This window comes from Papaver somniferum, unplaced genomic scaffold, assembly GCF_003573695.1.
Source record: "Papaver somniferum cultivar HN1 unplaced genomic scaffold, ASM357369v1 unplaced-scaffold_135, whole genome shotgun sequence".
Classification (NCBI taxonomy): Eukaryota; Viridiplantae; Streptophyta; class Magnoliopsida; order Ranunculales; family Papaveraceae; genus Papaver; species Papaver somniferum.
This window is the reverse complement of record NW_020622713.1, coordinates 4,751,205-4,767,158: the sequence shown is the minus strand read 5'-3', so window position 1 is coordinate 4,767,158 and position 15,954 is coordinate 4,751,205. Positions and strand designations below refer to the sequence as shown.

Genomic DNA, 15,954 nt, shown 5'->3' with positions numbered 1-15,954 from the left:
CACAGGAACGATTTTTTGGGGACCATGGTTTTTTTGGGGGACCATGGTTTTATTTTGGGTAAAGACATTAGAAGTAAATCTAGGTCACCCCTTATCTGGATATTTATATTAATACCTAAATTACCCTCCTGATTAATTTTGGGTGATGATTAGTTAGTGTTAATAATAGTTAGTGTAATGATTAGTGAGATGATTAAGTTAAAGATAATTAGTGAGATTAAAAAATCAGATGGTTTTTTTTTAAAGAAGTAGAATTATTGAGAGAGTAAAGTTAGAGAAGATGAAGAAGAAAAACATGAAAAACGATGGATTTTACCAACCACAACCGGAGGAAGGGTATTTGGGTACCCAGGTGTGCTTCAAACTTAGATAATGTTGGTTGAATTGCTCCAAACTTTCATAAAAAGTGAAAATTTTTATGTAGATTTGGGTCAGCTCGGTTACTATATGTCAAGAACATGTAACCGAACACACCTGAAAGTGTAGTTCGGTTACGTTTTCCAAACACGCAGGTTACCAAACTCGCTCGTTAATGGAGGTTTTGGTCGTACAGTGTAATGTTCGGTTACCTAGGATAAAATGGTAGGTAACCGAACTTTGAAATTAACAATTTATTTGGGTACATCTTGTGTGTTCGGTTAGTTCGCAAACTTCAACGCAACCAAGTTTCCAACCGAACTGCAGGTTAAAAGTAACCTAGTGTTAGAAGTTCGGTTGGTTCACAAACTTCAACATATTTTGCGAAACAACCGAACTGGGCTTATATATGCATATATGCAATTAGGAAAACGTTCGGTTACTACGAAAGTTCGGTGATATCCTTATTTTACGAGGGAACCGAACTTATGGACTTCTGTTGTTCTAATACAAGGAGTTCGGTTAAAAGTATTTCTTACGAATTAACCGAACTCTATTGGCTAAGTTCGGTTACTTTGTAGTTTTAAAATTTTTTATGAAAAAACCGAACTCTATTGGCTAAGTTCGGTTATTTTGGAACTCAAGATAGTGGCCATAACAACACAGTTCGGTTAGACTGGATTTGTTTTTTTTTTCGGTTCTAAGGGTGGAGTTCGGTTACTTTGTAGTTTTAAATTTTTTTGCGAAACAACCGAACAGAGAGTTCGGTGACTTAGTTTTAAATCCAATAGCACCGAACTGTTCTTCGTGTTCTTCATTTTCAAGAAGTTCGGTTAGTAAAACCCTATTTTTGGAAAATCGGTCTAACCGAACATGGCTCTGTAACTCCTACTAAAACCCTATTTTGATGATTTCTATTTGATTGAAGCAATCAAAATCAAATTAAAGTGAAGGGTTTGTTGGAAAATACCTCCGGAGTGGTCCCATGGCAGAATCAGGCTGCGGCTGGCGTCTTTTATACTCGATAAAATTATCATGTAACAGAACTTAATTGTGATTGCATTGATGTTGTTACATTTCTTAAATAGGCGGTGGTGGTGGTGGGAGGAGGTGGTGGTGGTAATCGGTGGTTGGTGGTGGTGATAATCGGAGGTGGTGGTGGTGGTAATCGGCAGTGGTGGGCGGTGGTGGTGGTAATCGGTGGTTGTGATAATCGAAGGTGGTGGTGGTGGTAATCGGCGGTGGTGGGAGGTGGTGGTGGGAGGAGGTGGTGATTATATATATATAGGTGGTTATTAGGTTGGTTTTAAATTAAATTAGGTTAAGGGTAGGTTAGTCATTTCAACGTTTTAGGACACCCCATATCATTATAGAAAAGGTGGCCTAATAAAATCATGGTCCAAAAAAAAAACCATGGTCCCAAAAAATCGTTCCTCGACCTAGTTCGGCCCTCATGTGAATCTGGCCAAACTAGATTATTGTCAGATTATTGTCAGAATCACTTCTTTTTCATTTATCTTCTTGTTCAGAATCAGATCTCAAAAATTACTGTCAACATTCTTTCTCAGATTCTTCAATCTTTATCTCTCACTTCTTTAAAATCGTTCCTACTACTCTCAACATTCCAGTGAAACTGCCAAACGAAGATGAAACCCGTTATCTTGTTAAGGGTTTTAGTTTTTATTGATAAAACCGTAATAAGAATTCGTCGAACCTTAAACGAGAGAATCAGTTGAACCTCAAGTTTAAGGTAATTGATCTTACTTTTTTTCATTTTGTTCGATTTGAGTTGTCGGTATTTGCTATGATGTGTAAATATGATGTGTCTGTGTAATTTATCTATGAATAAAAGGGTGTCAGTAAAGTATTGCATGTGCAGTTGACAAATCCTTTGTTTTGGTTGTAACAACAAGACATGGTATTTGGAACAGTGGTAAGAACCATGTTCTGGTCACGTTGGTAGATTCTTCTTTGGCAGTTGGGATCAGAATTAGTATTTTATAGGTATTTTTTGAGTTTGAAGAGCAAATTTGTTCATCTACTTTTCATAAATTTGGATTCTGATATGTGTAATTTTAGATAGGTTTTAAGTTATTTGTGATATTATAATCAATATCGCCCCCCTTTGCCATTAGATTAAAACAATGTCTCTCATTTCTTTCTTTTGGCATCCATGTTTTGTTATTCAGTTCTGTTTACTATAGACTAGAGATTCAAGATGCTGCTCATGTCTTTGTGTTTATGTACTGATTAGTTTAAATTGATTGCTGAAAGGGAATGTTGCTTGATTAGCCTTTTCTCTTTGAAAATACAAGTCTTAAACATTATCGGGAATCATTTGAATTGCAGAAGCCTAGGTGACGATGCTACCTTCAAGAAATTTTTGGATGTAAGCAACAGGGAGCAGGAGAACAAATGCCGGAACATGTTTATAGTTTGATGTGTGGAACCTGGAGCAAATTTTCATCTACAGCAGTTTTTCAGACCTCAGGGGGGTTATGATTACGATCCTGACTTACTTTCCATAACACTGATCAAGGGCCTGGGTGTGCAAGAATTGCACGCAGAAAGGGAATTCAACTCGATGCTGTTGCACGTGGGCACTTATTTGTGGATATTGTGGAACGGGGAAGGTTGGTATTGCTCTAGAGTTGCATAGGGAGATTGTGAAATGGAACTGCAGTCCAAATGTGATCACTTATGCCAAGATGAAGACATGCAGTTTTGTATTATTCTGCAGTGGCTTATTGGACGTGAGTTTTTATTGTGTATCTCTTGTTTTTGACTAATTTATTTATTTAAGCTGAAGAAATTACCAGTAAGCTCTAATGATTGATAGCATTACTGACATGGCTCTCATTCTTTTTACCGAGTTCTATGAATTTGGTTGTCCAATTTGCATTTTAATACCATAGAAAGTAAGCCTTGTTGATTCGCAGTTGTTGTATAAAATACAATGAAATGGGACCATGGTCCATAACTTCAGAGCTATAAACTGGTGATGTCTAATGTAATTCCCCAGATATACACTGTTGCCTCAAGGTTGTGGTCTGATGCTAGCTTTTGCCTATGGAAAACCCTTAATCTAAAGTATGAGCTTAATTTACAAGTTATCTTTGTGGTTACCTAAGCTAGTCATAGAACACGAAATGCTGTTATTAAAATTGTTGGTGGTGATGACCTCAAGGCCTCTAGATAAAGTTCTGTATTTTAATGTACCTTATTGCAGCTGATTATATTTATAGGGTACCTTATGTTTTTAGGGTATGTAAGAGAAAGTTAGGTAGATGATCTATCTATCTTTCTCTTATACCCTAAAAACATAAAGGCCTCCTATAGAACATAAAGGCCTCCTATAAATATATTCAGCTTTCGGAACTTCTATCAAACAAACTTTCTTACTCAGATCTCAAATTTTCTGTTGTTTGATCTGTAGGCTCATAATTGTTTTTGTGTGTGCAGTGTTTCCATGATTCACTTCGCAGTTCCATTAGTCGCTTCCAGTTGTGGTACATGGAGTTGTGTGTTGATGAGTAACCTCCCATCCAGCGCAAAGTAACCAGTAGCAAGGTAAACTCTTCATTCCTGACTTTTGTTAGGGCTTTTAGTGCATTTACTTGGTCTATTTATTCCGTTGTTTTATTTTACAGTTCCTTCAAATTTTGGTAATGCGATTGCACTTTATTAATGAAATGATGTTAATCTGGACTATAATTTAAGATGTTAAGCATGAGATTATTAAAAAGGTCAGCTTTATAAGACATAGGTTTCTCAAGTAGTAATTTTGCTTGGAATAATCATAGAGAAAACGAAAAAAAAAATATACGAGCTGACGTTTGTCTCAGACAACTAACTGAAGCCAAGTCAAATTTAGACCCCGAGTCAACAAAAAAACAAACTGGGATTAAATCTACATATAAATGTAATTGACTCAAATGTCATGCTTTAGAGAGGGTTAAAGATGCCCAATAGTACGAATAATGCCTAATATTATGAACATTGCGTTACACTGCTAGGGCAAATTTCATTTTATTAGTTTCTGGATTTGAGTTTCCAGTATTTGCTTTGTAGATGAGTGTAAATATGATGTGTCTGTGTAATATATCTATGAATAAAAGGGTGTTGGTAAAGAATTGCATGTGTAATTGAGAAACCCTTAGTTTCAGTTGTCACAGCAAGACATAGTATTAAAAACAGTGGTAAAAACTATGTTCTGGTCACATTGGTAGATTCTTCTTTGGTCTTTTGGATTTATAATTATATATTATGTTGTAGAGAGTATGCGTATCATTCACACTTTTGGCACTTGGATAAGAACTAGTATTTCTAAGGTATTCTTTTGAGTTTGAAGAACAATTTGTTCATCTACTTTTCATAAATTTGGATTCTGATATGGTAATTTTAGATAGGTTTTAAGTTATTTATGATATTATGATCAAAATCGTCCCCCTTTGCCATTGGATTAAAACATTGTGTCTCATTTCTTTCTTTTGGCATCCTTGTTTTGTTATTCAGTTCTGTATACTATAGACTAGAGATTCAAGATGCTGCCGGTTTCTTTGTGTTTATGCACTGATTAGTTTAAATTAATTGCTGAAGGGGAATGCTGCTTGATTAGTCTTCTCTCTTTGACAAAACAAGTCTTCACATTATGGGGAATCATTTGAATTGCAGAAGCTTAAATGACAATGCTACCTTCAAGAAACTTTTGGATGTCATCAACAGGGAGTGTGAAAACAAATGGTTGAGCATGTTCGTAGATTGATGTGTGGAACCTGGAGCAATTTTTCAGACCTCAGGGGGGTTATGATTACGATCCCGACTCATGAGACTGTTACTTTCGATAACACTAATCAAGGGCCTGGGTGTCCAAGAATTTCACTCAGAATGGGAATTCAACTCGATGCTGTTGCACATGGGGCACTTATATGTGGATATTTTGGAATGGGGAAAGTCAGTCTTGCTCTACGGTTCCAGACGGAGATTGTGAAATGGAACTGCAGTCCAAATGTGATCACTCGTGCCAAGATGAAGACATGCAGATTCATATTATTTTGCAGTGGCTTATTGGACATAGGTTTCGTTAGTTATGGGTATGGCTCTCAGTTCTATATTACTTTTAGTTTCTTTCTTTTTACCCAGTTCTATAAATTTGGTTGCCTGATTTGCAGTATTTTAATACCATAGAAAGTAAGCCATGTTGATTCGCAGTTCGTGTACAAAATATAACAAAATGAGACCATGGTCCTTAACTTCAGAGCTATAAACTGGTGATGTCTAATGTAATTCCCCAGCCTTTTGCCTCATGGTTGTGGTCTTATGCTAGCTTTTTCCTATGAAAGACTCTTAGTCTAAAGTATGAGCTTAATTTACGAGTTATCCTTTTGGTTACCTAAGCTAGTCATAGAACACGAAATGCTGTTGTTGAAATTGTTGCTTGCACTGGGTTTGCCAACTTAGCTAGCCCCTGTTGGTAAGTAAGTTTTCACTAAGGACACACTCATTCTGTACCTTTTGTTGCCATATGAAGAGTTTTAAGATGGATTCGGGCTTTTCGATCGAGATCGCATCACCTTCATAGACATTTCAGGGTGTTCATTTTTTCAACCTTTTGTTTCATGTGAAATCTTGCATGCCCTGTTGCTCTATGTTGGTGGTAATGACCTTATAGGCCTCTATATAAAGTTCTGTATTTTAGTGCACCTTATGTCTTTAGGGGTACATAAGAGAAAGATGGAGAGATAATCCAACGGTTGGGCTGGGAGATGTTTGAGATTTGATCTAGATATCCATCAACGTCCCCATCCGTTAGGTCATCTATCTAGCTTTCTCTTATACCCTAAAAACACAAGGTACCCTATAAATATATTCAACTATCAGAACTTCCTTATTCATTTTCCTTCTTACTTGGATCTCAAATTTCCAGTTGTTTGATTGTAGGCTCATAATTGTTTTTGTGTCTGTGCAGTGTTTCCATGAGTCACTTCCAGAGTTGTGGTACATGGAGCTGTGTGTGGATGATGCACCTCAAGAAACGAAAAACTGAAAACAGAGCCTTTTGTCCCAATCAAGTTGGGGTATTTTGTGCACCTCCCATCCAACGCAAGTTAACCAGTAGCAAGGTTAACTCTTCATTCTCTGATTTTATTTTAGGTATTTATTGCTTTTACTTGGTCTATTTATTCATTTGTTTGATTTTAGAGTTCCTTCAAATAATTTGGACTATAATTTGAAGAGTAAGATTAGGTTATGTGATATATGTATAGGTTTTTATGTTGTTTCATTAGTCTTTTCACCCTTTTCCGAATAAAACAAGTCTGACATTATCGGGAATCATTTGAATTGCATAAGTTAAGAAACTTTCGGATGTCAGGAACAGGACATAGTATTAAGAACAGTGATGCTTCAAAAAAAAAAAAGAAGAAGAAAAAGAACCGTGACAAGAACTATCTTCTTCTTACATTGATAGAACTCGTCTTTGGTCTTTTGGATTTATATTAATATGTTTTAGAGGGTATCCATATCATTCGCACTTTTGCCACTTGGATCAGAATTAGTATTTCAACGGTATTCTTCGATTTTGAACTTTGAAGAGCAATTTGGTCATCTCTATTTCATAACTCTGGATTCTGATATGTGTAATTCTGAAAGGTCTTAAGATATTAAGTTTTTAATGAGATTGTGATCAAGATTGTTTGCCTTTACTCCTAGTGTAAGAAACAATGTCTCGCATTTCTTTCTTTTAGCATCCTTGTTTTGCAATTCAGACCGCTTATTGTAGATATACACTTTTGCCTCATGGTTGTGGTCTTATGCTCGCTTTTTCCCATGAAAGACTCTTAGTCTAAAGTATGAGCTTAATTTACGAGTTATCCTTTTGGTTACCTAAGCTAGTCATAGAACACGAAATGCTGTTGTTAAAATTGTTGCTTGCACTGGGTTTGCCAACTGAGCTAGCCCCTGTTGGTAAGTAAGTAATCACTAAGGACACACTCATTCTGTACCTTTTGTTGCCATATGAAGAGTTTTAAGATGGATTCGGGCTTTTCGATCAAGATCGCATCACCTTCATAGACATTTAAGGGTGTTCATTTTTTCAACCTTTTGTTTCATGTGAAATCTTGCATGCCTTGTTGCTCTATGTTGGTGGTAATGACCTCATAGGCCTCTATATAAAGTTCTGTATTTTGGTGCACCTTATGTCTTTAGGGGTACATAAGAGAAAGTTAGATAGACGATCCAACGGTTGGGCTAGGAGATGTTTGAGATTTGATCTAGATATCCATCAACGTCCCCATCCGTTAGGTCATCTATCTAGCTTTCTCTTATACCCTAAAAACATAAGGTACCCTATAAATATATTCAGCTACCGGAACTTCTATTAAACAAACTTTCTTATTCATTTTCCTTCTTACTTGAATTGCATAGATGTCAGGAACAAGACATAGTTTTAAGAACAGTGATAAGAACTATGTTCTTCTTACATAGATAGAATTCGTCTTTGGTCTTTTGGATTTATATTATGTTGTAGAGGGTATCCGTATCATTCGTACTTTTGCCACTTGGATCAGAACTAGTATTCCAAAGGTCTCTTCTGATTTTGAACTTTGAAGAGCAACTTGTTCATCTCTATTTCATAACTCTGGATTCTGAAATGCGTAATTCTGGAAAGGTTTTAAGTTATTAAGCTTTTAATGAGATTGCAATAAAGATTGTTTGCCTTTACTTTTACAGTAAGAAACAATGTCTTGCATTTCTTTCTTTCAGCATCATTGTTTTGTAATTCAGACCGTTTACTGTAGAGTCGCAGGAAGGATGGTGCTCGTTTCGTTTGTGTTTTTATGTACTGATTAGTTTAAAATAATTGCTGAATGGCATGCAGTTTGATGAGTCTTCTCTCTTTGACCAAACAAGTCCTTAACATCATCAGGAATCATTTGAATTGTAGAACTTTCAGTGGCGATGTTACACCCAAGAAACTTTCAGGTGTCAGCAATAGGGAGCATAAGAACAAATGATGGAGCATGTTTATAGATTGGTGTGGAACCCTGAGCAATTTCTCAAACCTCTGCAGCAATTCTTAGACCTCACGGGGTTATAATCCTGGCGATGAGACTATTACTTTCAATTACACAGATCAAGGGGTTGTTAGTGCAACAATTTAACTGGGGAATGGATTGAACTCGATGCTGTTACATGTAGGTCACTTATATGGGCATTGTAAAACTGGAAGGGCAGTCCAAATGAGGTTACTTGCCTCTTTGTGCAGTGGCTTATTAGCCGTAAATTCCTATTCTCTATACCTGAACCTTTTAACAAATCTAAACTTGAATGAATATCAGCAAGCTCCCTTATTATTGATAGCATTAGTGGTTGGTGTGGCACTCACAGTTCTATATTAGGCCTATTCCTATGGGTATGCCAAAAAAATGTTGTTTGGCGTACCAGGTGGCATGGCAAATGAGTTTCCCCATTACAGTAGATATGTCAAACTTGATTAAAAACTTATACTATTTAATTGTGTTGGGTGGGACCCTAATGAATAAAAAATATATTTGTGTTTGTGTGGTGGGGTATTTATAAAAGTTTTAGTATTAGTATAATCAGTAGGACCCTTTAAATATAAAAGAATAATGAAAAAGTATGAGAGAAGGAGAATTTATATATATATAAAATTACTCAGAGATAAAGAGAATATCGGTGGAGATAAAGAGAATATCACCAGCGATAGAGACGATGGAAACTCTGTCGTGTATGTCTATATGTTATTCCTGACATATAGGCATATTAGTTTGACAGTTTGGCATACTCATAATGGGTGCATATATGTCAAAACTTGATGTTTGCCATATGCATAAGAATAGACCTTAGTACTATCAAAATATTTTTTCTTTCTTGGACATCTCCTCTGGTTTTAATTTCGGTGTTGAACTTTAGGGTAATGATGCGTTCATTTCATTCTCATCTATCACATACACTACTCTCAATTAGCATAATTTTCACGTCGCATATAGTAAACTAACAGCAGTGCAATTTTTCTTCTTCTGTTTTTTCGGATCCTACTTCTGTGAAAAGAATGAATGAGATGTTTTTTTGGGACTTCACTAAATGCTAAAATTAAGGCTATGCATGCCCTTCCATGCTAATCAACAGTGGATTGTTATATCTAGATTTGCTGTTCATTTAATAATTTTACATTATCTGAGCACAAGTTACTAGCAAGTATCGGCTCTATATCCTCGGTGTATGACAGGATGCATTAAACTTTGAAGGTTTTAGGTTTTTTTTTTTCCTGCTGATGAATAATTGGAGTTGGAAACAATTTGTTTCTTTCGGAAATGAAGAACTGTTGTTTGTAATGGCTAGTATGAACACATGTGCGATTCACATGCTTGAATTTGTCTCCTTTAACAATATTAAATTTGAAAGCAGTGAATTCTTTTACATAAAATAGAAATTTACTATTCTTATTTGTACTCGTTGTGTAGATAATTCGAAGAGATTTTTAAATATATAAATTTTATAAAAATCTGGTATAAATTTTGAAAGATTTGAAGTTTTTAAATATTTTGACGTATTTTTAAAACAATGACATTTCTGTAAATATGTACATTTCTGAGGTTTTTTTTTAATCCGGTGTTATTTGATATACATTTTTATCCTTAATTTTGATCGAAATTACATGATATAATAGAGTTTAGTAATTAAAATGAGGGAAACCTAGTAATTTAGGAGCCTCCTATAAAATTGCTTTTTTTCTTTATATGAAAATGATTTATTCACCGAAGAATTTGCACCAAATTCTCACCGTGTGACTGACGGGTGGGTCCAAGAGCACAACTCAGTGGTATCCCATCAACTCCAATAAGGAGGAAGCTAGGGATTCAATCCCCGCCGCCGTAAAGGTTTGTGGTAGATTAGTTGTATAGTGGGTGGAGCGGTGTTGGGTCTGTCAGTGGGACCAGTCCAACTGGCTGGGTTCGGGTAGGGACTTGGGTCCGGTTTTCACGTATCAAAAACAAAAAAAAAAGTGATGGGTGGGGCCCATTTCTACCCACCCCTATCCCAATGCACCGAATGTTGCCATGGGCCCGTGTGATCTCCCTCGGTGCATTCACGGTACAAATTCTTCGGTGGGTCTAGCAAGTATGTTGTTTATATTAGTAAAATTGTATCTTGTGGGACCTTTTTCTATTAAAAATATATGTTTTGTGTTTTTAAGCGTTTTTCTTTTCTTAAGTTTTAGGTATTACAAAATGCTGAGTGGGACCTTAATATAATAAAAATCAATTATAATAAAAACGGGCCATCTAGCTCAGCTGGTCATCCCCGTTCCACATAGGTTTCATGTGCTCCTGATGGTTCCAGGTTCGAGTCCCCGGTGGCGTAATATTACAGAATTTCAGATGGAAGGTAGAGTTAGCTTGCCCCCCTTGTGACATAATCACAACTCCCTATCTGCTTCGGCTCCCTTGGCTTGGTTCCCCATGAGACTCGCTGGTGGACTAGTACGACAACCTTGTTTAACTAATGTAGTAGTACGCTGTTGGAGCTTAGCTTGTTAGTTAATGTAATAATACTCTTTATAAAATGAGAAAAAAAAACTCAATGGGAGAACATTTTGAGACAATTTGGAGTTTCTGTTTTGAGTCCCAGTTTTGAGCATGCAGATAGGTATGCGGTGTTGAAATTTCTTCATTATGCATTGGCGATATTGCCCCCCATTCTATGAGTTCCTTGGCAATCAAATACTTCGATGCAGTGAAGAAAGTTTTACCTGGTCAGTTTTTTATGACGTAGCGTGATTCAGCCTTGTGGCAGAGTAACAAGATCAAACATGCACAAGATTATTTGTTGGCCATTCTTATTGATGGGCTTAATCAAAAACCTGGGTCTCGGCATTTCAGAGCTATTTTGTGTTATAGGCTTGGAATCCCTCTTTATGAAGAAGGGGGACACTTGTTCCAGTTGTAGTAGGGAGATAGATATTTTTGAGGATCATGCCTTGCATTGCTCGCATGGGGTGGGTCTCAAGTATAGACATGATTTGGTTCGAGATACCTTTGCAGATATTTGTTATCGTGCGGGGTCCCAGCTAGGAAGGAAGTGGATTTAGGGTTTCTCTCAGACACCGGACTGGCTTTGAGACCTGCAAATATCTTTGTATACAACTGGGATGATGGGCGTGATGTGTGTAGGGATACCATGGGTTTTTTCCTTTCACATGCGTTAAAGTGCATGCTTTTGTTCATGGCCAGGCAATTGGTCAAGTTGTTGATCGGAAAAGAACCAATTATTTGGAGAAGTGTAAAGATCATGACTTTGGTTTTGGGTGCTTGCATTTACCACATTGGGGAATGATATTATAAAGTTTCTGAAAAAACTGTGCAATTATATGGCTAGTCATGATGCAAATGTCATACTGGAGGATTTTCTTTTCCATAGAATTGGGGTGGTCATTCAAAAAGGGATTGGGGCTCAGCTTGTTGCCAGGCTCCCATCTAATTTTTTTGATTTTCCCCGTCTGATTAATAAATAATCTTTACTTAAAATTATTTTTTTATAATAATAATTAAAAAATAGGAATAAAAGTACATGAATACTTACCTAACGAGCATATCTCACTCGACCGACCAATCTCTATCACTCCCTAGAGATTTTATCTCACCTGCCTAAGTGTTATATTTGACATTCAACCACTATATTTGTTTGGCATATCCATAGGAATAGGAAACAACTCTAACAAACTCGTGGAATGATTGTACAAGTACTAATAATTCTAAAAGCAGATGAAAACTCACAAGCGTGTTGTTCAAAACCTAAGTAGATGGAAAGACATACATACCTTCTAGTGAATGACGAATCCCCACATATGCTGAATCGTTGGGTAACTCTCTAAATGAATCAATTTTGATTACACCTTTTACACCACTTGAGTAGAACCGAAAGGGTGTTTGGATAACAGAAATAGGAGTGCATGTGCTCCTGTTTCTTGAGCAGAAGTCAATTTTAAAAAAGAAAAAGTAAAAGCATTTTGTTTCATAAAATTAGTTTTTTTTTAAGATTTTAAAGATGTGTATTCAAACTAAATCTGATTTTTGTAATTTTAGAAATTGAAAAGTAACTTCTTAGATTGTATCCAAACAAGCTACTCCAACAGTGCAATCTGATCAATATTTATTGCTCCAAAACTCCCAAATGTGAAGAAATATGAGTAGAATGAGAAAATCCTTCTCAAACATTATTACACCTCTTGTACACCATTGGTGTTTTCATTTGTATTTATATCCATCATCTATTATGGTGAAACGGTAACTTTCACTACCATTGATGAAACTTGAGCTCTAAAGGATCCGACGCTTAGGATCCACTTTAACTTTTTTTTGTCTCATGTGAAAAGGTACCTCCCAGCTAATTCCGGTAATTCCCTTTAACAGTTATGAATATTTCTTGTACTTTTATTTTTCATCAATGTAATTTTTTGAATTACAAATTTTCTCATAATAAAAATCTATCTATTTTCCTTTTTTACATCTCAACCATTTTATTTATTTTCTTTCTTTAACTTTTATCTTTTTCTTGTTTATTTATTTAATTTTACTACTATTTTTTTCTTGGAAAAACCAGACCCGTCTTTAATAGATCCAAAACTGTTACACTACCATATGGAGGAGAGAGAGATTTTAGATCTATTGAGGAGACATCAATTTAATTCAAAACATAAATAATTTAAGAGCATCTCCAATTTAGGGTGATTTTTTGTTTTTTTAGTGACACATAGGATTTTAGACCCCTGTTAGGAGGGACCAATTACTAAATATGAAGTCAAGAAAGTGTTATTTACACCTCCGGCTCCACCTCCACGTCATATTTTTCACTGTTTTTTCAAAAAAAAATTCTACCGTTGGAGATGGTTTTTTAGATATGAGGTCTTATATTTACTTTAGGTGTAGACCCCATAAATTAAAGGACTAAATAAAAAAGTCATATAGGATTTTTTGCACCTTCTGTCGGAGATGCTCTAAGAAAGTATATTAAATAATCAATCTGAAAAAGCGGGGGTCTAACAACACCACCCAATATTTCGCTTAGCAATCTGTATGGACTAACTCCGAAATACTTTGCTTGAGAATCAACTAGACAGTCAGACTCAATCTAGATAAAAGTATCTCAAGGAGTTAATATCTCTCTCTTGATTTGATTTTTACTCAAGCTAAAATCAATATTGAGTCTTTATCAAATACAAGGAATAACTTGGACGGTACCAAAGACCAATGTCCAAGGATCAATCAATATCAATCAACAACCAAAGGTTGGGTTTCCAATTGATGATCACGAACGCACAACCTGTATTATTTCAATTATATAAAACATAATGCGGAAAAGAAATAACACAGACACCAGAAGTTTTGTTAACAAGGAAACTGCAAATGCAGAAAAACCCCGGGACCTAGTCCAGATTGAATACACATTGTATTAAGCCGCTACAAACACTAGCCTACTCCAAGCTAACTTCGGACTGGACTATAGTTGAACCCCAATCAGTCTCCCACCGATCCAAGGTACAATTGTACTCATACGCCTCTGATCCCAGCAGGATACTGCGCACTTGATTCCCTTAGCTGATCTCACCCACAACCAAGAGTTGATGCAACCCAAAATCGCAGACTTGATAATAAACAAGAATAAATCTGTCTCCCACAGATAAACCCTAGATTTTGTTCCGTCTTAAGATATGAAATCAAGGTGAACAGGAACCAATTGATAATCTGGTCTTATATTCCCGAAGAACAACCTAGATTAATCAATCACCTCTCTACAATCCTTCTTGACTACACAAGCGGTTTGTCGAGAAATCACAAACTGTTTGTGACTTCTTTATCTTGCATATCGGAAAACTCTCACGATCTCAAGCCAATCAATAGATTGTACTCGTATGATAGAAGATGCAAGATCAGATCACACAACTACGATAAAAGTGGTATCGGTCTGGCTTCACAATCCCAATGAAGTCTTTAAGTCATTAACCTGGTTTTAGAGAAGAAAACCAAAGGTTAAAGGAGAATCGACTCTAGCGAGCGCACTAGTATCACACAGACGTGTGGGGATTAGTTTTGCACAATGCTAGATGTCTCCTTTATATAGCCTTCAAATCAGGGTTATGCCTTAGTTACAAATCAATCCATTCACTGTTAGATAAAAACCTGATTTAGATTCAAGCTAATATTTCTCAACCGTTAGATCGAAAACTTAGCTTGTCACACACACTTGGGTAGACGTTTACGGGGTTTGTGAAAACCATGCCCAAACGTGTACTTGTATGTTGGTTCAACAGAGTAACCTAAAAGGTTAACCATATGAGCAATTCATATTAACCTAGTTCTTCTTCACCATGACTAGTTCAATTGACTCAAATGAACTAGTTAGAGAGTTGTTCAATTTCTATGAGATCTTATGTAACTACACAAGACACAATTGAAACAAAGATGATTCGATTCGATGAATCAGCTCATGAACTTTATAGTCACGGTTTGCATAAAGCATTCCTTAGTAATTTAAGTATCATTTTCAGAGCACATCTTTAGATCATAACCACTTAAGCTCACAAACAAGTTTGCGGACTTAAGGCAACTGGCATAGTTTTCCAAACTCAGCAGAAAATCTCAGCAAAGAGACTTCCACCAGTTCGCGGACTAGGTTCGCGGACTGAGTTCGCGGACTAAACATGCAAACGAGTTTTTGGAAAATCCCAGCAGAAATTCTCGGCAAGAGAAATTCCGTCAGTTTGAGGAATGAGTTCGCGGACTGGGTTTGCGGACTTGGCAAAGCCAATTCCTCTGGTTTCTCTCGATCAACAAAGTTCAAAAACTTCAGATTAAGGAATACATGGTTATGTAATTTAAACTCTCATTCCAATCATTGAGACAGTCTCAGAGGACGTTATATAACCGTTAATCACAGACCGTTTCACGTCAGAGCAATTCTCAAAGTAATTGAAACTTTTCATGACTTTCGTCACTAGGTGAAGATAAACTTGATCAAAGCGAAACGCTTTACCAACACACGATTTCGAGAAAAAGATAAGTAGTGAATACTCAGCTCGAAATGTCAAATGTGTATGATCCAGTCTATATAGCATACGACTTTTTGTATCATAAGAAGTAGGAGATAGAATAGATAGACTTTTGAGTGATAGATAATTTCAAGTCTCCACATACCTTTTTGTTGATGAAGTTCCACGGTTCCTTGAGTAGATCTTCGTCGTTGTATGATGAATCGCCATGAAGTCCTTGAGCTCAACTACACTTTTCTATCCTAGTCCGAGACTTAGCTATAATAGACTAGAAATCAAGACTCATAGTTTTGATCACTAACATTGACAAAAATGCTTGATATAGCAACGCATGCGAGGTCGACCGAGCTATGCTCTAACAATCTCCCCCTTTGTCAATTTTAGTGACAAAACTATTAATACATATGGAATACAAAAAAGATAAACTTTAGTGGCTCCTATTCCATAGTCTAATCTTCAACGTTCCTTGAAATCTCCGTCCTTCCAAGTACTCCAATGATCCCAAAGGTTGTAAGTTTAGCACC

General features: G+C 36.3%; 1 long non-coding RNA gene across 5 annotated transcripts; it reads left to right on the top strand.

Annotated features, from left to right (window-relative positions):
* The first annotated feature begins 1,884 nt into the window (after window positions 1–1,884).
* Window positions 1,885–8,859, top strand: LOC113333904. 5 transcript variants are annotated; one of them, XR_003352417.1, is made up of 6 exons: window positions 1,885–2,107; window positions 2,707–3,110; window positions 3,820–3,927; window positions 5,032–5,450; window positions 6,326–6,510; window positions 8,306–8,859. It is a non-coding gene; the product is annotated as an uncharacterized LOC113333904 (long non-coding RNA). The 5 variants fall into 5 exon arrangements; XR_003352416.1 differs by having other exon boundaries at window positions 4,957–5,450; window positions 6,326–6,479; XR_003352415.1 differs by having other exon boundaries at window positions 4,957–5,450; window positions 6,326–6,479; window positions 8,240–8,859.
* Window positions 8,860–15,954: the final 7,095 nt, after the last annotated feature.